Raw genomic sequence first — 20304 nt, forward strand, 5'->3', positions numbered from 1 at the left:
GGTTGCCACTAATTGGCTGGATTCTTTTTCTCAATTCGTTTCTGCATGGCTTGCAGGTTGTGGGTTGCGGAACAATCAATATCCAAGTTTCTGTAGTGTAGTGGTTATCACGTTCGCCTAACACGCGAAAGGTCCCCTGTTCGAGACAGGGCAGAAACATGGAATTTTTTTTGTTGCCACTAATTGGCTGGATTATTTTTCTCAATTCGTTTCTGCATGGCTTGCGGGTTGTGGGTTGCGGAACAATCAATATCCAAGTTTCTGTAGTGTAGTGGTTATCACGTTCGCCTTACACGCGAAAGGTCCCCTGTTCGAGACAGGGCAGAAACATGGTATTTTTTTGGTTGCCACTAATTGGCTGGATTCTTTTTCTCAATTCGTTTCTGCATGGCTTGCAGGTTGTGGGTTGCGGAACAATCAATATCCAAGTTTCTGTAGTGTAGTGGTTATCACGTTCGCCTAACACGCGAAAGGTCCCCTGTTCGAGACAGGGCAGAAACATGGAATTTTTTTTGTTGCCACTAATTGGCTGGATTATTTTTCTCAATTCGTTTCTGCATGGCTTGCAGGTTGTGGGTTGCGGAACAATCAATATCCAAGTTTCTGTAGTGTAGTGGTTATCACGTTCGCCTAACACGCGAAAGGTCCCCTGTTCGAGACAGGGCAGAAACATGGAATTTTTTTTGTTGCCACTAATTGGCTGGATTATTTTTCTCAATTCGTTTCTGCATGGCTTGCGGGTTGTGGGTTGCGGAACAATCAATATCCAAGTTTCTGTAGTGTAGTGGTTATCACGTTCGCCTTACACGCGAAAGGTCCCCTGTTCGAGACAGGGCAGAAACATGGTATTTTTTTGGTTGCCACTAATTGGCTGGATTCTTTTTCTCAATTCGTTTCTGCATGGCTTGCAGGTTGTGGGTTGCGGAACAATCAATATCCAAGTTTCTGTAGTGTAGTGGTTATCACGTTCGCCTAACACGCGAAAGGTCCCCTGTTCGAGACAGGGCAGAAACATGGAATTTTTTTTGTTGCCACTAATTGGCTGGATTATTTTTCTCAATTCGTTTCTGCATGGCTTGCAGGTTGTGGGTTGCGGAACAATCAATATCCAAGTTTCTGTAGTGTAGTGGTTATCACGTTCGCCTAACACGCGAAAGGTCCCCTGTTCGAGACAGGGCAGAAACATGGAATTTTTTTTGTTGCCGCTAATTGGCTGGATTATTTTTCTCAATTCGTTTCTGCATGGCTTGCGGGTTGCAGAACAATCAATATCCAAGGTTCTGTAGTGTAGTGGTTATCACGTTCGCCTTACACGCCCCTGTTCGAAACTGGGCAGAAACAAGGAACTATGTGTTCCTTTTAACACAAAGAAAGCCTTTAAATTTGTCAAACTTTGGTTTCTGCAATGGTGGGTTTTTGTATCAAGGGGAAGTTTCTGTAGTGTAGTGGTTATCACGTTCGCCTAACACGCGAAAGGTCCCCTGTTCGAGACAGGGCAGAAACATGGAATTTTTTTTGTTGCCGCTAATTGGCTGGATTATTTTTCTCAATTCGTTTCTGCATGGCTTGCGGGTTGTGGGTTGCGGAACAATCAATATCTAAGTTTCTGTAGTGTAGTGGTTATCACGTTCGCCTTACACGCGAAAGGTCCCCTGTTCGAGACAGGGCAGAAACATGGTATTTTTTTGGTTGCCACTAATTGGCTGGATTCTTTTTCTCAATTCGTTTCTGCATGGCTTGCAGGTTGTGGGTTGCGGAACAAGCAATATCCAAGTTTCTGTAGTGTAGTGGTTATCACGTTCGCCTAACACGCGAAAGGTCCCCTGTTCGAGACAGGGCAGAAACATGGAATTTTTTTTGTTGCCACTAATTGGCTGGATTATTTTTCTCAATTCGTTTCTGCATGGCTTGCGGGTTGTGGGTTGCGGAACAATCAATATCCAAGTTTCTGTAGTGTAGTGGTTATCACGTTCGCCTTACACGCGAAAGGTCCCCTGTTCGAGACAGGGCAGAAACATGGTATTTTTTTGGTTGCCACTAATTGGCTGGATTCTTTTTCTCAATTCGTTTCTGCATGGCTTGCAGGTTGTGGGTTGCGGAACAATCAATATCCAAGTTTCTGTAGTGTAGTGGTTATCACGTTCGCCTAACACGCGAAAGGTCCCCTGTTCGAGACAGGGCAGAAACATGGAATTTTTTTTGTTGCCACTAATTGGCTGGATTATTTTTCTCAATTCGTTTCTGCATGGCTTGCAGGTTGTGGGTTGCGGAACAATCAATATCCAAGTTTCTGTAGTGTAGTGGTTATCACGTTCGCCTAACACGCGAAAGGTCCCCTGTTCGAGACAGGGCAGAAACATGGAATTTTTTTTGTTGCCGCTAATTGGCTGGATTATTTTTCTCAATTCGTTTCTGCATGGCTTGCGGGTTGCAGAACAATCAATATCCAAGGTTCTGTAGTGTAGTGGTTATCACGTTCGCCTTACACGCCCCTGTTCGAAACTGGGCAGAAACAAGGAACTATGTGTTCCTTTTAACACAAAGAAAGCCTTTAAATTTGTCAAACTTTGGTTTCTGCAATGGTGGGTTTTTGTATCAAGGGGAAGTTTCTGTAGTGTAGTGGTTATCACGTTCGCCTAACACGCAAAAGGTCCCCTGTTCGAGACAGGGCAGAAACATGGAATTTTTTTTGTTGCCGCTAATTGGCTGGATTATTTTTCTCAATTCGTTTCTGCATGGCTTGCGGGTTGTGGGTTGCGGAACAATCAATATCCAAGTTTCTGTAGTGTAGTGGTTATCACGTTCGCCTTACACGCGAAAGGTCCCCTGTTCGAGACAGGGCAGAAACATGGTATTTTTTTGGTTGCCACTAATTGGCTGGATTCTTTTTCTCAATTCGTTTCTGCATGGCTTGCAGGTTGTGGGTTGCGGAACAATCAATATCCAAGTTTCTGTAGTGTAGTGGTTATCACGTTCGCCTAACACGCGAAAGGTCCCCTGTTCGAGACAGGGCAGAAACATGGAATTTTTTTTGTTGCCACTAATTGGCTGGATTATTTTTCTCAATTCGTTTCTGCATGGCTTGCAGGTTGTGGGTTGCGGAACAATCAATATCCAAGTTTCTGTAGTGTAGTGGTTATCACGTTCGCCTAACACGCGAAAGGTCCCCTGTTCGAGACAGGGCAGAAACATGGAATTTTTTTTGTTGCCACTAATTGGCTGGATTATTTTTCTCAATTCGTTTCTGCATGGCTTGCGGGTTGTGGGTTGCGGAACAATCAATATCCAAGTTTCTGTAGTGTAGTGGTTATCACGTTCGCCTTACACGCGAAAGGTCCCCTGTTCGAGACAGGGCAGAAACATGGTATTTTTTTGGTTGCCACTAATTGGCTGGATTCTTTTTCTCAATTCGTTTCTGCATGGCTTGCAGGTTGTGGGTTGCGGAACAATCAATATCCAAGTTTCTGTAGTGTAGTGGTTATCACGTTCGCCTAACACGCGAAAGGTCCCCTGTTCGAGACAGGGCAGAAACATGGAATTTTTTTTGTTGCCACTAATTGGCTGGATTATTTTTCTCAATTCGTTTCTGCATGGCTTGCAGGTTGTGGGTTGCGGAACAATCAATATCCAAGTTTCTGTAGTGTAGTGGTTATCACGTTCGCCTAACACGCGAAAGGTCCCCTGTTCGAGACAGGGCAGAAACATGGAATTTTTTTTGTTGCCGCTAATTGGCTGGATTATTTTTCTCAATTCGTTTCTGCATGGCTTGCGGGTTGCAGAACAATCAATATCCAAGGTTCTGTAGTGTAGTGGTTATCACGTTCGCCTTACACGCCCCTGTTCGAAACTGGGCAGAAACAAGGAACTATGTGTTCCTTTTAACACAAAGAAAGCCTTTAAATTTGTCAAACTTTGGTTTCTGCAATGGTGGGTTTTTGTATCAAGGGGAAGTTTCTGTAGTGTAGTGGTTATCACGTTCGCCTAACACGCGAAAGGTCCCCTGTTCGAGACAGGGCAGAAACATGGAATTTTTTTTGTTGCCGCTAATTGGCTGGATTATTTTTCTCAATTCGTTTCTGCATGGCTTGCGGGTTGTGGGTTGCGGAACAATCAATATCTAAGTTTCTGTAGTGTAGTGGTTATCACGTTCGCCTTACACGCGAAAGGTCCCCTGTTCGAGACAGGGCAGAAACATGGTATTTTTTTGGTTGCCACTAATTGGCTGGATTCTTTTTCTCAATTCGTTTCTGCATGGCTTGCAGGTTGTGGGTTGCGGAACAATCAATATCCAAGTTTCTGTAGTGTAGTGGTTATCACGTTCGCCTAACACGCGAAAGGTCCCCTGTTCGAGACAGGGCAGAAACATGGAATTTTTTTTGTTGCCACTAATTGGCTGGATTATTTTTCTCAATTCGTTTCTGCATGGCTTGCGGGTTGTGGGTTGCGGAACAATCAATATCCAAGTTTCTGTAGTGTAGTGGTTATCACGTTCGCCTTACACGCGAAAGGTCCCCTGTTCGAGACAGGGCAGAAACATGGTATTTTTTTGGTTGCCACTAATTGGCTGGATTCTTTTTCTCAATTCGTTTCTGCATGGCTTGCAGGTTGTGGGTTGCGGAACAATCAATATCCAAGTTTCTGTAGTGTAGTGGTTATCACGTTCGCCTAACACGCGAAAGGTCCCCTGTTCGAGACAGGGCAGAAACATGGAATTTTTTTTGTTGCCACTAATTGGCTGGATTATTTTTCTCAATTCGTTTCTGCATGGCTTGCAGGTTGTGGGTTGCGGAACAATCAATATCCAAGTTTCTGTAGTGTAGTGGTTATCACGTTCGCCTAACACGCGAAAGGTCCCCTGTTCGAGACAGGGCAGAAACATGGAATTTTTTTTGTTGCCGCTAATTGGCTGGATTATTTTTCTCAATTCGTTTCTGCATGGCTTGCGGGTTGCAGAACAATCAATATCCAAGGTTCTGTAGTGTAGTGGTTATCACGTTCGCCTTACACGCCCCTGTTCGAAACTGGGCAGAAACAAGGAACTATGTGTTCCTTTTAACACAAAGAAAGCCTTTAAATTTGTCAAACTTTGGTTTCTGCAATGGTGGGTTTTTGTATCAAGGGGAAGTTTCTGTAGTGTAGTGGTTATCACGTTCGCCTAACACGCGAAAGGTCCCCTGTTCGAGACAGGGCAGAAACATGGAATTTTTTTTGTTGCCGCTAATTGGCTGGATTATTTTTCTCAATTCGTTTCTGCATGGCTTGCGGGTTGTGGGTTGCGGAACAATCAATATCTAAGTTTCTGTAGTGTAGTGGTTATCACGTTCGCCTTACACGCGAAAGGTCCCCTGTTCGAGACAGGGCAGAAAGATGGTATTTTTTTGGTTGCCACTAATTGGCTGGATTCTTTTTCTCAATTCGTTTCTGCATGGCTTGCAGGTTGTGGGTTGCGGAACAATCAATATCCAAGTTTCTGTAGTGTAGTGGTTATCACGTTCGCCTAACACGCGAAAGGTCCCCTGTTCGAGACAGGGCAGAAACATGGAATTTTTTTTGTTGCCACTAATTGGCTGGATTATTTTTCTCAATTAGTTTCTGCATGGCTTGCGGGTTGTGGGTTGCGGAACAATCAATATCCAAGTTTCTGTAGTGTAGTGGTTATCACGTTCGCCTTACACGCGAAAGGTCCCCTGTTCGAGACAGGGCAGAAACATGGTATTTTTTTGGTTGCCACTAATTGGCTGGATTCTTTTTCTCAATTCGTTTCTGCATGGCTTGCAGGTTGTGGGTTGCGGAACAATCAATATCCAAGTTTCTGTAGTGTAGTGGTTATCACGTTCGCCTAACACGCGAAAGGTCCCCTGTTCGAGACAGGGCAGAAACATGGAATTTTTTTTGTTGCCACTAATTGGCTGGATTATTTTTCTCAATTCGTTTCTGCATGGCTTGCAGGTTGTGGGTTGCGGAACAATCAATATCCAAGTTTCTGTAGTGTAGTGGTTATCACGTTCGCCTAACACGCGAAAGGTCCCCTGTTCGAGACAGGGCAGAAACATGGAATTTTTTTTGTTGCCGCTAATTGGCTGGATTATTTTTCTCAATTCGTTTCTGCATGGCTTGTGGGTTGCAGAACAATCAATATCCAAGGTTCTGTAGTGTAGTGGTTATCACGTTCGCCTTACACGCCCCTGTTCGAAACTGGGCAGAAACAAGGAACTATGTGTTCCTTTTAACACAAAGAAAGCCTTTAAATTTGTCAAACTTTGGTTTCTGCAATGGTGGGTTTTTGTATCAAGGGGAAGTTTCTGTAGTGTAGTGGTTATCACGTTCGCCTAACACGCAAAAGGTCCCCTGTTCGAGACAGGGCAGAAACATGGAATTTTTTTTGTTGCCACTAATTGGCTGGATTCTTTTTCTCAATTCGTTTCTGCATGGCTTGCGGGTTGTGGGTTGCGGAACAATCAATATCCAAGTTTCTGTAGTGTAGTGGTTATCACGTTCGCCTTACACGCGAAAGGTCCCCTGTTCGAGACAGGGCAGAAACATGGTATTTTTTTGGTTGCCACTAATTGGCTGGATTCTTTTTCTCAATTTGTTTCTGCATGGCTTGCAGGTTGTGGGTTGCGGAACAGTCAATATCCAAGTTTCTGTAGTGTAGTGGTTATCACGTTCGCCTAACACGCGAAAGGTCCCCTGTTCGAGACAGGGCAGAAACATGGAATTTTTTTTGTTGCCACTAATTGGCTGGATTATTTTTCTCAATTCGTTTCTGCATGGCTTGCGGGTTGTGGGTTGCGGAACAATCAATATCCAAGTTTCTGTAGTGTAGTGGTTATCACGTTCGCCTTACACGCGAAAGGTCCCCTGTTCGAGACAGGGCAGAAACATGGTATTTTTTTGGTTGCCACTAATTGGCTGGATTCTTTTTCTCAATTCGTTTCTGCATGGCTTGCAGGTTGTGGGTTGCGGAACAATCAATATCCAAGTTTCTGTAGTGTAGTGGTTATCACGTTCGCCTAACACGCGAAAGGTCCCCTGTTCGAGACAGGGCAGAAACATGGAATTTTTTTTGTTGCCACTAATTGGCTGGATTATTTTTCTCAATTCGTTTCTGCATGGCTTGCGGGTTGTGGGTTGCGGAACAATCAATATCCAAGTTTCTGTAGTGTAGTGGTTATCACGTTCGCCTTACACGCGAAAGGTCCCCTGTTCGAGACAGGGCAGAAACATGGAATTTTTTTTGTTGCCACTAATTGGCTGGATTATTTTTCTCAATTCGTTTCTGCATGGCTTGCGGGTTGTGGGTTGCGGAACAATCAATATCCAAGTTTCTGTAGTGTAGTGGTTATCACGTTCGCCTTACACGCGAAAGGTCCCCTGTTCGAGACAGGGCAGAAACATGGTATTTTTTTGGTTGCCACTAATTGGCTGGATTCTTTTTCTCAATTCGTTTCTGCATGGCTTGCAGGTTGTGGGTTGCGGAACAATCAATATCCAAGTTTCTGTAGTGTAGTGGTTATCACGTTCGCCTAACACGCGAAAGGTCCCCTGTTCGAGACAGGGCAGAAACATGGAATTTTTTTTGTTGCCACTAATTGGCTGGATTATTTTTCTCAATTCGTTTCTGCATGGCTTGCGGGTTGTGGGTTGCGGAACAATCAATATCCAAGTTTCTGTAGTGTAGTGGTTATCATGTTCGCCTTACACGCGAAAGGTCCCCTGTTCGAGACAGGGCAGAAACATGGTATTTTTTTGGTTGCCACTAATTGGCTGGATTCTTTTTCTCAATTCGTTTCTGCATGGCTTGCAGGTTGTGGGTTGCGGAACAATCAATATCCAAGTTTCTGTAGTGTAGTGGTTATCACGTTCGCCTAACACGCGAAAGGTCCCCTGTTCGAGACAGGGCAGAAACATGGAATTTTTTTTGTTGCCACTAATTGGCTGGATTATTTTTCTCAATTCGTTTCTGCATGGCTTGCAGGTTGTGGGTTGCGGAACAATCAATATCCAAGTTTCTGTAGTGTAGTGGTTTTCACGTTCGCCTAACACGCGAAAGGTCCCCTGTTCGAGACAGGGCAGAAACATGGAATTTTTTTTGTTGCCACTAATTGGCTGGATTATTTTTCTCAATTCGTTTCTGCATGGCTTGCGGGTTGTGGGTTGCGGAACAATCAATATCCAAGTTTCTGTAATGTAGTGGTTATCACGTTCGCCTAACACGCGAAAGGTCCCCTGTTCGAGACAGGGCAGAAACATGGAATTTTTTTTGTTGCCGCTAATTGGCTGGATTATTTTTCTCAATTCGTTTCTGCATGGCTTGCGGGTTGCAGAACAATCAATATCCAAGGTTCTGTAGTGTAGTGGTTATCACGTTCGCCTTACACGCCCCTGTTCGAAACTGGGCAGAAACAAGGAACTATGTGTTCCTTTTAACACAAAGAAAGCCTTTAAATTTGTCAAACTTTGGTTTCTGCAATGGTGGGTTTTTGTATCAAGGGGAAGTTTCTGTAGTGTAGTGGTTATCACGTTCGCCTAACACGCAAAAGGTCCCCTGTTCGAGACAGGGCAGAAACATGGAATTTTTTTTGTTGCCACTAATTGGCTGGATTCTTTTTCTCAATTCGTTTCTGCATGGCTTGCGGGTAGTGGGTTGCGGAACAATCAATATCCAAGTTTCTGTAGTGTAGTGGTTATCACGTTCGCCTTACACGCGAAAGGTCCCCTGTTCGAGACAGGGCAGAAACATGGTATTTTTTTGGTTGCCACTAATTGGCTGGATTCTTTTTCTCAATTTGTTTCTGCATGGCTTGCAGGTTGTGGGTTGCGGAACAGTCAATATCCAAGTTTCTGTAGTGTAGTGGTTATCACGTTCGCCTAACACGCGAAAGGTCCCCTGTTCGAGACAGGGCAGAAACATGGAATTTTTTTTGTTGCCACTAATTGGCTGGATTATTTTTCTCAATTCGTTTCTGCATGGCTTGCGGGTTGTGGGTTGCGGAACAATCAATATCCAAGTTTCTGTAGTGTAGTGGTTATCACGTTCGCCTTACACGAGAAAGGTCCCCTGTTCGAGACAGGGCAGAAACATGGTATTTTTTTGGTTGCCACTAATTGGCTGGATTCTTTTTCTCAATTTGTTTCTGCATGGCTTGCAGGTTGTGGGTTGCGGAACAGTCAATATCCAAGTTTCTGTAGTGTAGTGGTTATCACGTTCGCCTAACACGCGAAAGGTCCCCTGTTCGAGACAGGGCAGAAACATGGAATTTTTTTTGTTGCCACTAATTGGCTGGATTATTTTTCTCAATTCGTTTCTGCATGGCTTGCGGGTTGTGGGTTGCGGAACAATCAATATCTAAGTTTCTGTAGTGTAGTGGTTATCACGTTCGCCTTACACGCGAAAGGTCCCCTGTTCGAGACAGGGCAGAAACATGGTATTTTTTTGGTTGCCACTAATTGGCTGGATTCTTTTTCTCAATTCGTTTCTGCATGGCTTGCAGGTTGTGGGTTGCGGAACAATCAATATCCAAGTTTCTGTAGTGTAGTGGTTATCACGTTCGCCTAACACGCGAAAGGTCCCCTGTTCGAGACAGGGCAGAAACATGGAATTTTTTTTGTTGCCACTAATTGGCTGGATTCTTTTTCTCAATTCGTTTCTGCATGGCTTGCGGGTTGTGGGTTGCGGAACAATCAATATCCAAGTTTCTGTAGTGTAGTGGTTATCACGTTCGCCTAACACGCGAAAGGTCCCCTGTTCGAGACAGGGCAGAAACATGGAATTTTTTTTGTTGCCGCTAATTGGCTGGATTATTTTTCTCAATTCGTTTCTGCATGGCTTGCGGGTTGCGGAACAATCAATATCCAAGTTTCTGTAGTGTAGTGGTTATCACATTCGCCTTACACGCGAAAGGTCCCCTGTTCGAAACTGGGCAGAAACAAGGAACTATGTGTTCCTTTTAACACAAAGAAAGCCTTTAAATTTGTCAAACTTTGGTTTCTGCAATGGTGGGTTTTTGTATCAAGGGGAAGTTTCTGTAGTGTAGTGGTTATCACGTCAGCCTAACACGCGAAAGGTCCCCTGTTCGAGACAGGGCAGAAACATGGAATTTTTTTTGTTGCCGCTAATTGGCTGGATTATTTTTCTCAATTCGTTTCTGCATGGCTTGCGGGTTGTGGGTTGCGGAACAATCAATATCCAAGTTTCTGTAGTGTAGTGGTTATCACGTTAGCCTAACACGCGAAAGGTCCCCTGTTCGAGACAGGGCAGAAACATGGAATTTTTTTTGTTGCCACTAATTGGCTGGATTATTTTTCTCAATTCGTTTCTGCATGGCTTGCGGGTTGTGGGTTGCAGAACAATCAATATCCAAGATTCTGTAGTGTAGTGGTTATCACGTTCGCCTAACACGCGAAAGGTCCCCTGTTTGAGACAGGGCAGAAACATGGAACTATGTCTTCCTTTTAACACAAACAAAGCCTTTAAATTTGTCAAACTTTGGTTTCTGCAATGGTGGGTTTTTGTATCAAGGGGAAGTTTCTGTAGTGTAGTGGTTATCACGTTCGCCTAACACGCGAAAGGTCCCCTGTTCGAGACAGGGCAGAAACATGGAATTTTTTTTGTTGGCACTAATTGGCTGGATTATTTTTCTCAATTAGTTTCTGCATGGCTTGCGGATTGTGGGTTGCAGAACAATCAATATCCAAGTTTCTGTAGTGTAGTGGTTATCACGTTCGCCTAACACGCGAAAGGTCCCCTGTTCGAGACAGGGCAGAAACATGGAACTATGTCTTCCTTTTAACACAAAGAAAGCCTTTAAATTTGTCAAACTTTGGTTGCTGCAATGGTGGGTTTTTGTATCAAGGGGAAGTTTCTGTAGTGTAGTGGTTATCACGTTCGCCTTACACGCGAAAGGTCCCCTGTTCGAGACAAGGCAGAAACATGGAATTTTTTTTGTTGCCACTAATTGGCTGGATTCTTTTTCTCAATTCGTTTCTGCATGGCTTGCGGGTTGTGGGTTGCGGAACAATCAATATCCAAGTTTCTGTAGTGTAGTGGTTATCACGTTCGCCTAACACGCGAACGGTCCTCTGTTCGAGACAGCGCAGAAACATGGAATTTTTTTTGTTGCCACTAATTGGCTGGATTATTTTTCTCAATTCGTTTCTGCATGGCTTGCGGGTTGTGGGTTGCGGAACAATCAATATCCAAGTTTCTGTAGTGTAGTGGTTATCACGTTCGCCTTACACGCGAAAGGTCCCCTGTTCGAGACAGGGCAGAAACATGGTATTTTTTTGGTTGCCACTAATTGGCTGGATTCTTTTTCTCAATTCGTTTCTGCATGGCTTGCGGGTTGTGGGTTGCAGAACAATCAATATCCAAGTTTCTGTAGTGTAGTGGTTATCACGTTCGCCTTACACGCGAAAGGTCCCCTGTTTGAAACTGGGCAGAAACAAGGAACTATGTGTTCCTTTTAACACAAAGAAAGCCTTTAAATTTGTCAAACTTTGGTTTCTGCAATGGTGGGTTTTTGTATCAAGGGGAAGTTTCTGTAGTGTAGTGGTTATCACGTTCGCCTTACACGCGAAAGGTCCCCTGTTCGAGACAGGGCAGAAACATGAAATTTTTGTTTTTGCCGCTAATTGGCTGGATTATTTTTCTCAATTCGTTTCTGCATGGCTTGCGGGTTGTGGGTTGCGGAACAATCAATATCCAAGTTTCTGTAGTGTAGTGGTTATCACGTTCGCCTAACACGCGAAAGGTCCCCTGTTCGAGACAGGGCAGAAACATGGAACTATGTCTTCATTTTAACACAAAGAAAGCCTTTAAATTTGTCAAACTTTGGTTTCTGCAATGGTGGGTTTTTGTATCAAGGGGAAGTTTCTGTAGTGTAGTGGTTATCACGTTCGCCTTACACGCGAAAGGTCCCCTGTTCGAGACAAGGCAGAAACATGGAATTTTTTTTGTTGCCACTAATTGGCTGGATTCTTTTTCTCAATTCGTTTCTGCATGGCTTGCGGGTTGTGGGTTGCGGAACAATCAATATCCAAGTTTCTGTAGTGTAGTGGTTATCACGTTTGCCTAACACGCGAAAGATCCCCTGTTCGAGACAGGGCAGAAACATGGAATTTTTTTTGTTGCCGCTAATTGGCTGGATTATTTTTCTCATTTCGTTTCTGCATGGCTTGCGGGTTGTGGGTTGCGGAACAATCAATATCCAAGTTTCTGTAGTGTAGTGGTTATCACGTTCGCCTAACACGCGAAAAGTCCCCTGTTCGAGACAGGGCAGAAACATGGAATTTTTTTTGTTGCCACTAATTGGCTGGATTATTTTTCTCAATTCGTTTCTGCATGGCTTGCGGGTTGTGGGTTGCGGAACAATCAATATCCAAGTTTCTGTAGTTTAGTGGTTATCACGTTCGCCTTACACGCGAAAGGTCCCCTGTTCGAGACAGGGCAGAAACATGGTATTTTTTTGGTTGCCACTAATTGGCTGGATTCTTTTTCTCAATTCGTTTCTGCATGGCTTGCGGGTTGTGGGTTGCAGCACAATCAATATCCAAGTTTCTGTAGTGTAGTGGTTATCACGTTCGCCTAACACGCGAAAGGTCCCCTGTTCGAGACAGGGCAGAAACATGGAACTATGTCTTCCTTTTAACACAAAGAAAGCCTTTAAATTTGTCAAACTTTGGTTTCTGCAATGGTGGGTTTTTGTATCAAGGGGAAGTTTCTGTAGTGTAGTGGTTATCACGTTTGCCTAACACGCGAAAGATCCCCTGTTCGAGACAGGGCAGAAACATGGAATTTTTTTTGTTGCCGCTAATTGGCTGGATTATTTTTCTCATTTCGTTTCTGCATGGCTTGCGGGTTGCAGAACAATCAATATCCAAGTTTCTGTAGTGTAGTGGTTATCACGTTTGCCTAACACGCGAAAGGTCCCCTGTTCGAGACAGTGCAGAAACATGAAATTTTTTTTGTTGCCGCTAATTGGCTGGATTATTTTTCTCAATTCGTTTCTGCATGGCTTGCGGGTTGTGGGTTGCGGAACAATCAATATCCAAGTTTCTGTAGTGTAGTGGTTATCACGTTCGCCTAACACGCGAAAAGTCCCCTGTTCGAGACAGGGCAGAAACATGGAATTTTTTTTGTTGCCACTAATTGGCTGGATTATTTTTCTCAATTCGTTTCTGCATGGCTTGCGGGTTGTGGGTTGCGGAACAATCAATATCCAAGTTTCTGTAGTTTAGTGGTTATCACGTTCGCCTTACACGCGAAAGGTCCCCTGTTCGAGACAGGGCAGAAACATGGTATTTTTTTGGTTGCCACTAATTGGCTGGATTCTTTTTCTCAATTCGTTTCTGCATGGCTTGCGGGTTGTGGGTTGCAGCACAATCAATATCCAAGTTTCTGTAGTGTAGTGGTTATCACGTTCGCCTAACACGCGAAAGGTCCCCTGTTCGAGACAGGGCAGAAACATGGAACTATGTCTTCCTTTTAACACAAAGAAAGCCTTTAAATTTGTCAAACTTTGGTTTCTGCAATGGTGGGTTTTTGTATCAAGGGGAAGTTTCTGTAGTGTAGTGGTTATCACGTTCGCCTAACACGCGAAAGGTCCCCTGTTCGAGACAGGGCAGAAACATGGAATTTTTTTTGTTGGCACTAATTGGCTGGATTCTTTTTCTCAATTCGTTTCTGCATGGCTTGCGGGTTGTGGGTTGCGGAACAATCAATGTCCAAGTTTCTGTAGTGTAGTGGTTATCACGTTTGCCTAACACGCGAAAGATCCCCTGTTCGAGACAGGGCAGAAACATGAAATTTTTTTTGTTGCCGCTAATTGGCTGGATTATTTTTCTCAATTCGTTTCTGCATGGCTTGCGGGTTGTGGGTTGCGGAACAATCAATATCCAAGTTTCTGTAGTGTAGTGGTTATCACGTTCGCCTAACACGCGAAAAGTCCCCTGTTCGAGACAGGGCAGAAACATGGAATTTTTTTTGTTGCCACTAATTGGCTGGATTATTTTTCTCAATTCGTTTCTGCATGGCTTGCGGGTTGTGGGTTGCGGAACAATCAATATCCAAGTTTCTGTAGTTTAGTGGTTATCACGTTCGCCTTACACGCGAAAGGTCCCCTGTTCGAGACAGGGCAGAAACATGGTATTTTTTTGGTTGCCACTAATTGGCTGGATTCTTTTTCTCAATTCGTTTCTGCATGGCTTGCGGGTTGTGGGTTGCAGCACAATCAATATCCAAGTTTCTGTAGTGTAGTGGTTATCACGTTCGCCTAACACGCGAAAGGTCCCCTGTTCGAGACAGGGCAGAAACATGGAACTATGTCTTCCTTTTAACACAAAGAAAGCCTTTAAATTTGTCAAACTTTGGTTTCTGCAATGGTGGGTTTTTGTATCAAGGGGAAGTTTCTGTAGTGTAGTGGTTATCACGTTCGCCTTACACGCGAAAGGTCCCCTGTTCGAGACAGGGCAGAAACATGGAATTTTTTTTGTTGGCACTAATTGGCTGGATTCTTTTTCTCAATTCGTTTCTGCATGGCTTGCGGGTTGTGGGTTGCGGAACAATCAATATCCAAGTTTCTGTAGTGTAGTGGTTATCACGTTCGCCTAACACGCGAAAGGTCCCCTGTTCGAGACAGGGCAGAAACATGGAATTTTTTTTGTTGGCACTAATTGGCTGGATTATTTTTCTCAATTCGTTTCTGCATGGCTTGCGGGTTGTGGGTTGCGGAACAATCAACATCCAAGTTTCTGTAGTGTAGTGGTTATCACGTTCGCCTTACACGCGAAAGGTCCCCTGTTCGAGACAGGGCAGAAACATGGAATTTTTTTTGTTGCCACTAATTGGCTGGATTCTTTTTCTCAATTCGTTTCTGCATGGCTTGCGGGTTGTGGGTTGCGGAACAATCAATATCCAAGTTTCTGCAGTGTAGTGGTTATCACGTTCGCCTAACACGCGAAAGGTCCCCTGTTCGAGACAGGGCAGAAACATGGAATTTTTTTTGTTGGCACTAATTGGCTGGATTCTTTTTCTCAATTCGTTTCTGCATGGCTTGCGGGTTGTGGGTTGCGGAGCAATCAATATCCAAGTTTCTGTAGTGTAGTGGTTATCACGTTCGCCTAACACGCGAAAGGTCCCCTGTTCGAGACAGGGCAGAAACATGGAACTATGTCTTCATTTTAACACAAAGAAAGCCTTTAAATTTGTCAAACTTTGGTTTCTGCAATGGTGGGTTTTTGTATCAAGGGGAAGTTTCTGTAGTGTAGTGGTTATCACGTTCGCCTAACACGCGAAAGGTCCCCTGTTCGAGACAGGGCAGAAACATGGAATTTTTTTTGTTGCCACTAATTGGCTGGATTCTTTTTCTCAATTCGTTTCTGCATGGCTTGCGGGTTGTGGGTTGCGGAACAATCAACATCCAAGTTTCTGTAGTGTAGTGGTTATCACGTTCGCCTTACACGCGAAAGGTTCCCTGTTCGAGACAGGGCAGAAACATGGAATTTTTTTTGTTGCCACTAATTGGCTGGATTCTTTTTCTCAATTCGTTTCTGCATGGCTTGCGGGTTGTGGGTTGCGGAACAATCAACATCCAAGTTTCTGTAGTGTAGTGGTTATCACGTTCGCCTTACACGCGAAAGGTTCCCTGTTCGAGACAGGGCAGAAACATGGAATTTTTTTTGTTGCCACTAATTGGCTGGATTCTTTTTCTCAATTCGTTTCTGCATGGCTTGCGGGTTGTGGGTTGCGGAACAATCAATATCCAAGTTTCTGTAGTGTAGTGGTTATCACGTTCGCCTAACACGCGAAAGGTCCCCTGTTCGAGACAGGGCAGAAACATGGAATTTTTTTTGTTGGCACTAATTGGCTGGATTCTTTTTCTCAATTCGTTTCTGCATGGCTTGCGGGTTGTGGGTTGCGGAACAATCAATATCCAAGTTTCTGTAGTGTAGTGGTTATCACGTTCGCCTTACACGCGAAAGGTCCCCTGTTCGAGACAGGGCAGAAACATGGAATTTTTTTTGTTGGCACTAATTGGCTGGATTCTTTTTCTCAATTCGTTTCTGCATGGCTTGCGGGTTGTGGGTTGCGGAACAATCAATATCCAAGTTTCTGTAGTGTAGTGGTTATCACGTTCGCCTAACACGCGAAAGGTCCCCTGTTCGAGACAGGGCAGAAACATGGAATTTTTTTTGTTGGCACTAATTGGCTGGATTATTTTTCTCAATTCGTTTCTGCATGGCTTGCGGGTTGTGGGTTGCGGGTTGCGGAACAATCAACATCCAAGTTTCTGTAGTGTAGTGGTTATCACGTTCGCCTAACACACGAAAGGTCCCCTGTTCGAGACAGGGCAGAAACATGGAATTTTTTTTGTTGGCACTAATTGGCTGGATTCTTTTTCTCAATTCGTTTCTGCATGGCTTGCGGGTTGTGGGTTGCGGAACAATCAATATCCAAGTTTCTGCAGTGTAGTGGTTATCACGTTCGCCTAACACGCGAAAGGTCCACTGTTCGAGACAGGGCAGAAACATGGAATTTTTTTTGTTGGCACTAATTGGCTGGATTCTTTTTCTCAATTCGTTTCTGCATGGCTTGCGGGTTGTGGGTTGCGGAACAATCAATATCCAAGTTTCTGTAGTGTAGTGGTTATCACGTTCGCCTAACACGCGAAAGGTCCCCTGTTCGAGACAGGGCAGAAACATGGAACTATGTCTTCATTTTAACACAAAGAAAGCCTTTAAATTTGTCAAACTTTGGTTTCTGCAATGGTGGGTTTTTGTATCAAGGGGAAGTTTCTGTAGTGTAGTGGTTATCACGTTCGCCTAACACGCGAAAGGTCCCCTGTTCGAGACAGGGCAGAAACATGGAATTTTTTTTGTAGGCACTAATTGGCTGGATTCTTTTTCTCAATTCGTTTCTGCATGGCTTGCGGGTTGTGGGTTGCGGAACAATCAATATCCAAGTTTCTGTAGTGTAGTGGTTATCACGTTCGCCTAACACGCGAAAGGTCCCCTGTTCGAGACAGGGCAGAAACATGGAATTTTTTTTGTTGGCACTAATTGGCTGGATTATTTGTCTCAATTCGTTTCTGCATGGCTTGCGGGTTGTGGGTTGCGGAACAATCAACATCCAAGTTTCAGTAGTGTAGTGGTTATCACGTTCGCCTTACACGCGAAAGGTTCCCTGTTCGAGACAGGGCAGAAACATGGAATTTTTTTTGTTGCCACTAATTGGCTGGATTCTTTTTCTCAATTCGTTTCTGCATGGCTTGCGGGTTGTGGGTTGCGGATCAATCAATATCCAAGTTTCTGTAGTGTAGTGGTTATCACGTTCGCCTAACACGCGAAAGGTCCCCTGTTCGAGACAGGGCAGAAACATGGAATTTTTTTTGTTGGCACTAATTGGCTGGATTCTTTTTCTCAATTCGTTTCTGCATGGCTTGCGGGTTGTGGGTTGCGGAACAATCAATATCCAAGTTTCTGTAGTGTAGTGGTTATCACGTTCGCCTAACACGCGAAAGGTCCCCTGTTCGAGACAGGGCAGAAACATGGAACTATGTCTTCATTTTAACACAAAGAAAGCCTTTAAATTTGTCAAACTTTGGTTTCTGCAATGGTGGGTTTTTGTATCAAGGGGAAGTTTCTGTAGTGTAGTGGTTATCACGTTCGCCTAACACGCGAAAGGTCCCCTGTTCGAGACAGGGCAGAAACATGGAATTTTTTTTGTTGGCACTAATTGGCTGGATTCTTTTTCTCAATTCGTTTCTGCATGGCTTGCGGGTTGTGGGTTGCGGAACAATCAACATCCAAGTTTCTGTAGTGTAGTGGTTATCACGTTCGCCTTACACGCGAAAGGTTCCCTATTCGAGACAGGGCAGAAACATGGAATTTTTTTTCTTGCCACTAATTGGCTGGATTCTTTTTCTCAATTCGTTTCTGCATGGCTTGCGGGTTGTGGGTTGCGGAACAATCAATATCCAAGTTTCTGTAGTGTAGTGGTTATCACGTTCGCCTAACACGCGAAAGGTCCCCTGTTCGAGACAGGGCAGAAACATGGAATTTTTTTTGTTGGCACTAATTGGCTGGATTCTTTTTCTCAATTCGTTTCTGCATGGCTTGCGGGTTGTGGGTTGCGGAACAATCAATATCCAAGTTTCTGTAGTGTAGTGGTTATCACGTTCGCCTAACACGCGAAAGGTCCCCTGTTCGAGACAGGGCAGAAACATGGAACTATGTCTTCATTTTAACACAAAGAAAGCCTTTAAATTTGTCAAACTTTGGTTTCTGCAATGGTGGGTTTTTGTATCAAGGGGAAGTTTCTGTAGTGTAGTGGTTATCACGTTCGCCTAACACGCGAAAGGTCCCCTGTTCGAGACAGGGCAGAAACATGGAATTTTTTTTGTTGGCACTAATTGGCTGGATTCTTTTTCTCAATTCGTTTCTGCATGGCTTGCGGGTTGTGGGTTGCGGAACAATCAATATCCAAGTTTCTGTAGTGTAGTGGTTATCACGTTCGCCTCACACGTGAAAGGTCCCCTGTTCGAAACTGGGCAGAAACAAGGAACTATGTGTTCCTTTTAACACAAAGAAAGCCTTTAAATTTGTCAAACTTTGGTTTCTGCAATGGTGGGTTTTTGTATCAAGGGGAAGTTTCTGTAGTGTAGTGGTTATCACGTTCGCCTAACACGCGAAAGGTCCCCTGTTCGAGACAGGGCAGAAACATGGAATTTTTTTTGTTGGCACTAATTGGCTGGATTCTTTTTCTCAATTCGTTTCTGCATGGCTTGCGGGTTGTGGGTTGCGGAACAATCAATATCCAAGTTTCTGTAGTGTAGTGGTTATCACGTTCGCCTTACACGCGAAAGGTCCCCTGTTCGAGACAGGGCAGAAACATGGAATTTTTTTTGTTGGCACTAATTGGCTGGATTCTTTTTCTCAATTCGTTTCTGCATGGCTTGCGGGTTGTGGGTTGCGGAACAATCAATATCCAAGTTTCTGTAGTGTAGTGGTTATCACGTTCGCCTAACACGCGAAAGGTCCCCTGTTCGAGACAGGGCAGAAACATGGAATTTTTTTTGTTGGCACTAATTGGCTGGATTATTTTTCTCAATTCGTTTCTGCATGGCTTGCGGGTTGTGGGTTGCGGAACAATCAACATCCAAGTTTCTGTAGTGTAGTGGTTATCACGTTCGCCTAACACACGAAAGGTCCCCTGTTCGAGACAGGGCAGAAACATGGGATTTTTTTTGTTGGCACTAATTGGCTGGATTCTTTTTCTCAATTCGTTTCTGCATGGCTTGCGGGTTGTGGGTTGCGGAACAATCAATATCCAAGTTTCTGCAGTGTAGTGGTTATCACGTTCGCCTAACACGCGAAAGGTCCCCTGTTCGAGACAGGGCAGAAACATGGAATTTTTTTTGTTGGCACTAATTGGCTGGATTCTTTTTCTCAATTCGTTTCTGCATGGCTTGCGGGTTGTGGGTTGCGGAACAATCAATATCCAAGTTTCTGTAGTGTAGTGGTTATCACGTTCGCCTAACACGCGAAAGGTCCCCTGTTCGAGACAGGGCAGAAACATGGAACTATGTCTTCATTTTAACACAAAGAAAGCCTTTAAATTTGTCAAACTTTGGTTTCTGCAATGGTGGGTTTTTGTATCAAGGGGAAGTTTCTGTAGTGTAGTGGTTATCACGTTCGCCTAACACGCGAAAGGTCCCCTGTTCGAGACAGGGCAGAAACATGGAATTTTTTTTGTTGGCACTAATTGGCTGGATTCTTTTTCTCAATTCGTTTCTGCATGGCTTGCGGGTTGTGGGTTGCGGAACAATCAATATCCAAGTTTCTGTAGTGTAGTGGTTATCACGTTCGCCTAACACGCAAAAGGTCCCCTGTTCGAGACAGGGCAGAAACATGGAATTTTTTTTGTTGGCACTAATTGGCTGGATTATTTGTCTCAATTCGTTTCTGCATGGCTTGCGGGTTGTGGGTTGCGGAACAATCAACATCCAAGTTTCTGTAGTGTAGTGGTTATCACGTTCGCCTTACACGCGAAAGGTTCCCTGTTCGAGACAGGGCAGAAACATGGAATTTTTTTTGTTGCCACTAATTGGCTGGATTCTTTTTCTCAATTCGTTTCTGCATGGCTTGCGGGTTGTGGGTTGCGGATCAATCAATATCCAAGTTTCTGTAGTGTAGTGGTTATCACGTTCGCCTAACACGCGAAAGGTCCCCTGTTCGAGACAGGGCAGAAACATGGAATTTTTTTTGTTGGCACTAATTGGCTGGATTCTTTTTCTCAATTCGTTT

The 20304-nt window shown here is 44.1% G+C and overlaps 35 non-coding genes across 35 annotated transcripts; all 35 read left to right on the forward strand.

Moving 5' to 3' along the window:
- Window positions 1-257: 257 nt before the first annotated feature.
- On the forward strand, window positions 258-330 carry TRNAV-UAC (transfer RNA valine (anticodon UAC)). The gene has a single exon. It is a non-coding gene; the product is annotated as a tRNA-Val (tRNA).
- A 440-nt stretch (window positions 331-770) lies between these two features.
- On the forward strand, window positions 771-843 carry TRNAV-UAC (transfer RNA valine (anticodon UAC)). The gene has a single exon. It is a non-coding gene; the product is annotated as a tRNA-Val (tRNA).
- A 759-nt stretch (window positions 844-1602) lies between these two features.
- On the forward strand, window positions 1603-1675 carry TRNAV-UAC (transfer RNA valine (anticodon UAC)). The gene has a single exon. It is a non-coding gene; the product is annotated as a tRNA-Val (tRNA).
- Window positions 1676-1944: 269 nt separating this feature from the next.
- On the forward strand, window positions 1945-2017 carry TRNAV-UAC (transfer RNA valine (anticodon UAC)). Its single transcript has one exon. It is a non-coding gene; the product is annotated as a tRNA-Val (tRNA).
- A 759-nt stretch (window positions 2018-2776) lies between these two features.
- TRNAV-UAC (transfer RNA valine (anticodon UAC)) lies at window positions 2777-2849 on the forward strand. The gene has a single exon. It is a non-coding gene; the product is annotated as a tRNA-Val (tRNA).
- Window positions 2850-3289: 440 nt separating this feature from the next.
- On the forward strand, window positions 3290-3362 carry TRNAV-UAC (transfer RNA valine (anticodon UAC)). Its single transcript has one exon. It is a non-coding gene; the product is annotated as a tRNA-Val (tRNA).
- Window positions 3363-4121: 759 nt separating this feature from the next.
- On the forward strand, window positions 4122-4194 carry TRNAV-UAC (transfer RNA valine (anticodon UAC)). The gene has a single exon. It is a non-coding gene; the product is annotated as a tRNA-Val (tRNA).
- A 269-nt stretch (window positions 4195-4463) lies between these two features.
- TRNAV-UAC (transfer RNA valine (anticodon UAC)) lies at window positions 4464-4536 on the forward strand. The gene has a single exon. It is a non-coding gene; the product is annotated as a tRNA-Val (tRNA).
- Window positions 4537-5295: 759 nt separating this feature from the next.
- TRNAV-UAC (transfer RNA valine (anticodon UAC)) lies at window positions 5296-5368 on the forward strand. Its single transcript has one exon. It is a non-coding gene; the product is annotated as a tRNA-Val (tRNA).
- Window positions 5369-5637: 269 nt separating this feature from the next.
- Window positions 5638-5710, forward strand: TRNAV-UAC (transfer RNA valine (anticodon UAC)). Its single transcript has one exon. It is a non-coding gene; the product is annotated as a tRNA-Val (tRNA).
- Window positions 5711-6469: 759 nt separating this feature from the next.
- Window positions 6470-6542, forward strand: TRNAV-UAC (transfer RNA valine (anticodon UAC)). The gene has a single exon. It is a non-coding gene; the product is annotated as a tRNA-Val (tRNA).
- Window positions 6543-6811: 269 nt separating this feature from the next.
- Window positions 6812-6884, forward strand: TRNAV-UAC (transfer RNA valine (anticodon UAC)). The gene has a single exon. It is a non-coding gene; the product is annotated as a tRNA-Val (tRNA).
- A 269-nt stretch (window positions 6885-7153) lies between these two features.
- Window positions 7154-7226, forward strand: TRNAV-UAC (transfer RNA valine (anticodon UAC)). Its single transcript has one exon. It is a non-coding gene; the product is annotated as a tRNA-Val (tRNA).
- A 98-nt stretch (window positions 7227-7324) lies between these two features.
- Window positions 7325-7397, forward strand: TRNAV-UAC (transfer RNA valine (anticodon UAC)). The gene has a single exon. It is a non-coding gene; the product is annotated as a tRNA-Val (tRNA).
- Window positions 7398-7666: 269 nt separating this feature from the next.
- On the forward strand, window positions 7667-7739 carry TRNAV-UAC (transfer RNA valine (anticodon UAC)). The gene has a single exon. It is a non-coding gene; the product is annotated as a tRNA-Val (tRNA).
- A 930-nt stretch (window positions 7740-8669) lies between these two features.
- TRNAV-UAC (transfer RNA valine (anticodon UAC)) lies at window positions 8670-8742 on the forward strand. Its single transcript has one exon. It is a non-coding gene; the product is annotated as a tRNA-Val (tRNA).
- Window positions 8743-9011: 269 nt separating this feature from the next.
- TRNAV-UAC (transfer RNA valine (anticodon UAC)) lies at window positions 9012-9084 on the forward strand. The gene has a single exon. It is a non-coding gene; the product is annotated as a tRNA-Val (tRNA).
- Window positions 9085-9353: 269 nt separating this feature from the next.
- On the forward strand, window positions 9354-9426 carry TRNAV-UAC (transfer RNA valine (anticodon UAC)). Its single transcript has one exon. It is a non-coding gene; the product is annotated as a tRNA-Val (tRNA).
- A 433-nt stretch (window positions 9427-9859) lies between these two features.
- On the forward strand, window positions 9860-9932 carry TRNAV-UAC (transfer RNA valine (anticodon UAC)). Its single transcript has one exon. It is a non-coding gene; the product is annotated as a tRNA-Val (tRNA).
- Window positions 9933-10861: 929 nt separating this feature from the next.
- On the forward strand, window positions 10862-10934 carry TRNAV-UAC (transfer RNA valine (anticodon UAC)). The gene has a single exon. It is a non-coding gene; the product is annotated as a tRNA-Val (tRNA).
- A 269-nt stretch (window positions 10935-11203) lies between these two features.
- On the forward strand, window positions 11204-11276 carry TRNAV-UAC (transfer RNA valine (anticodon UAC)). The gene has a single exon. It is a non-coding gene; the product is annotated as a tRNA-Val (tRNA).
- A 261-nt stretch (window positions 11277-11537) lies between these two features.
- Window positions 11538-11610, forward strand: TRNAV-UAC (transfer RNA valine (anticodon UAC)). Its single transcript has one exon. It is a non-coding gene; the product is annotated as a tRNA-Val (tRNA).
- A 261-nt stretch (window positions 11611-11871) lies between these two features.
- On the forward strand, window positions 11872-11944 carry TRNAV-UAC (transfer RNA valine (anticodon UAC)). Its single transcript has one exon. It is a non-coding gene; the product is annotated as a tRNA-Val (tRNA).
- A 440-nt stretch (window positions 11945-12384) lies between these two features.
- On the forward strand, window positions 12385-12457 carry TRNAV-UAC (transfer RNA valine (anticodon UAC)). Its single transcript has one exon. It is a non-coding gene; the product is annotated as a tRNA-Val (tRNA).
- Window positions 12458-13224: 767 nt separating this feature from the next.
- On the forward strand, window positions 13225-13297 carry TRNAV-UAC (transfer RNA valine (anticodon UAC)). Its single transcript has one exon. It is a non-coding gene; the product is annotated as a tRNA-Val (tRNA).
- A 774-nt stretch (window positions 13298-14071) lies between these two features.
- On the forward strand, window positions 14072-14144 carry TRNAV-UAC (transfer RNA valine (anticodon UAC)). Its single transcript has one exon. It is a non-coding gene; the product is annotated as a tRNA-Val (tRNA).
- A 261-nt stretch (window positions 14145-14405) lies between these two features.
- TRNAV-UAC (transfer RNA valine (anticodon UAC)) lies at window positions 14406-14478 on the forward strand. Its single transcript has one exon. It is a non-coding gene; the product is annotated as a tRNA-Val (tRNA).
- A 269-nt stretch (window positions 14479-14747) lies between these two features.
- TRNAV-UAC (transfer RNA valine (anticodon UAC)) lies at window positions 14748-14820 on the forward strand. The gene has a single exon. It is a non-coding gene; the product is annotated as a tRNA-Val (tRNA).
- Window positions 14821-15423: 603 nt separating this feature from the next.
- Window positions 15424-15496, forward strand: TRNAV-UAC (transfer RNA valine (anticodon UAC)). Its single transcript has one exon. It is a non-coding gene; the product is annotated as a tRNA-Val (tRNA).
- Window positions 15497-15594: 98 nt separating this feature from the next.
- On the forward strand, window positions 15595-15667 carry TRNAV-UAC (transfer RNA valine (anticodon UAC)). The gene has a single exon. It is a non-coding gene; the product is annotated as a tRNA-Val (tRNA).
- A 269-nt stretch (window positions 15668-15936) lies between these two features.
- Window positions 15937-16009, forward strand: TRNAV-UAC (transfer RNA valine (anticodon UAC)). The gene has a single exon. It is a non-coding gene; the product is annotated as a tRNA-Val (tRNA).
- Window positions 16010-17132: 1123 nt separating this feature from the next.
- Window positions 17133-17205, forward strand: TRNAV-UAC (transfer RNA valine (anticodon UAC)). Its single transcript has one exon. It is a non-coding gene; the product is annotated as a tRNA-Val (tRNA).
- Window positions 17206-17808: 603 nt separating this feature from the next.
- Window positions 17809-17881, forward strand: TRNAV-UAC (transfer RNA valine (anticodon UAC)). Its single transcript has one exon. It is a non-coding gene; the product is annotated as a tRNA-Val (tRNA).
- A 937-nt stretch (window positions 17882-18818) lies between these two features.
- TRNAV-UAC (transfer RNA valine (anticodon UAC)) lies at window positions 18819-18891 on the forward strand. The gene has a single exon. It is a non-coding gene; the product is annotated as a tRNA-Val (tRNA).
- Window positions 18892-20007: 1116 nt separating this feature from the next.
- Window positions 20008-20080, forward strand: TRNAV-UAC (transfer RNA valine (anticodon UAC)). The gene has a single exon. It is a non-coding gene; the product is annotated as a tRNA-Val (tRNA).
- Window positions 20081-20304: the final 224 nt, after the last annotated feature.

Source organism: Rhinoderma darwinii, chromosome 4, assembly GCF_050947455.1.
Source record: "Rhinoderma darwinii isolate aRhiDar2 chromosome 4, aRhiDar2.hap1, whole genome shotgun sequence".
In the NCBI taxonomy this organism is placed as follows: domain Eukaryota; kingdom Metazoa; phylum Chordata; class Amphibia; order Anura; family Rhinodermatidae; genus Rhinoderma; species Rhinoderma darwinii.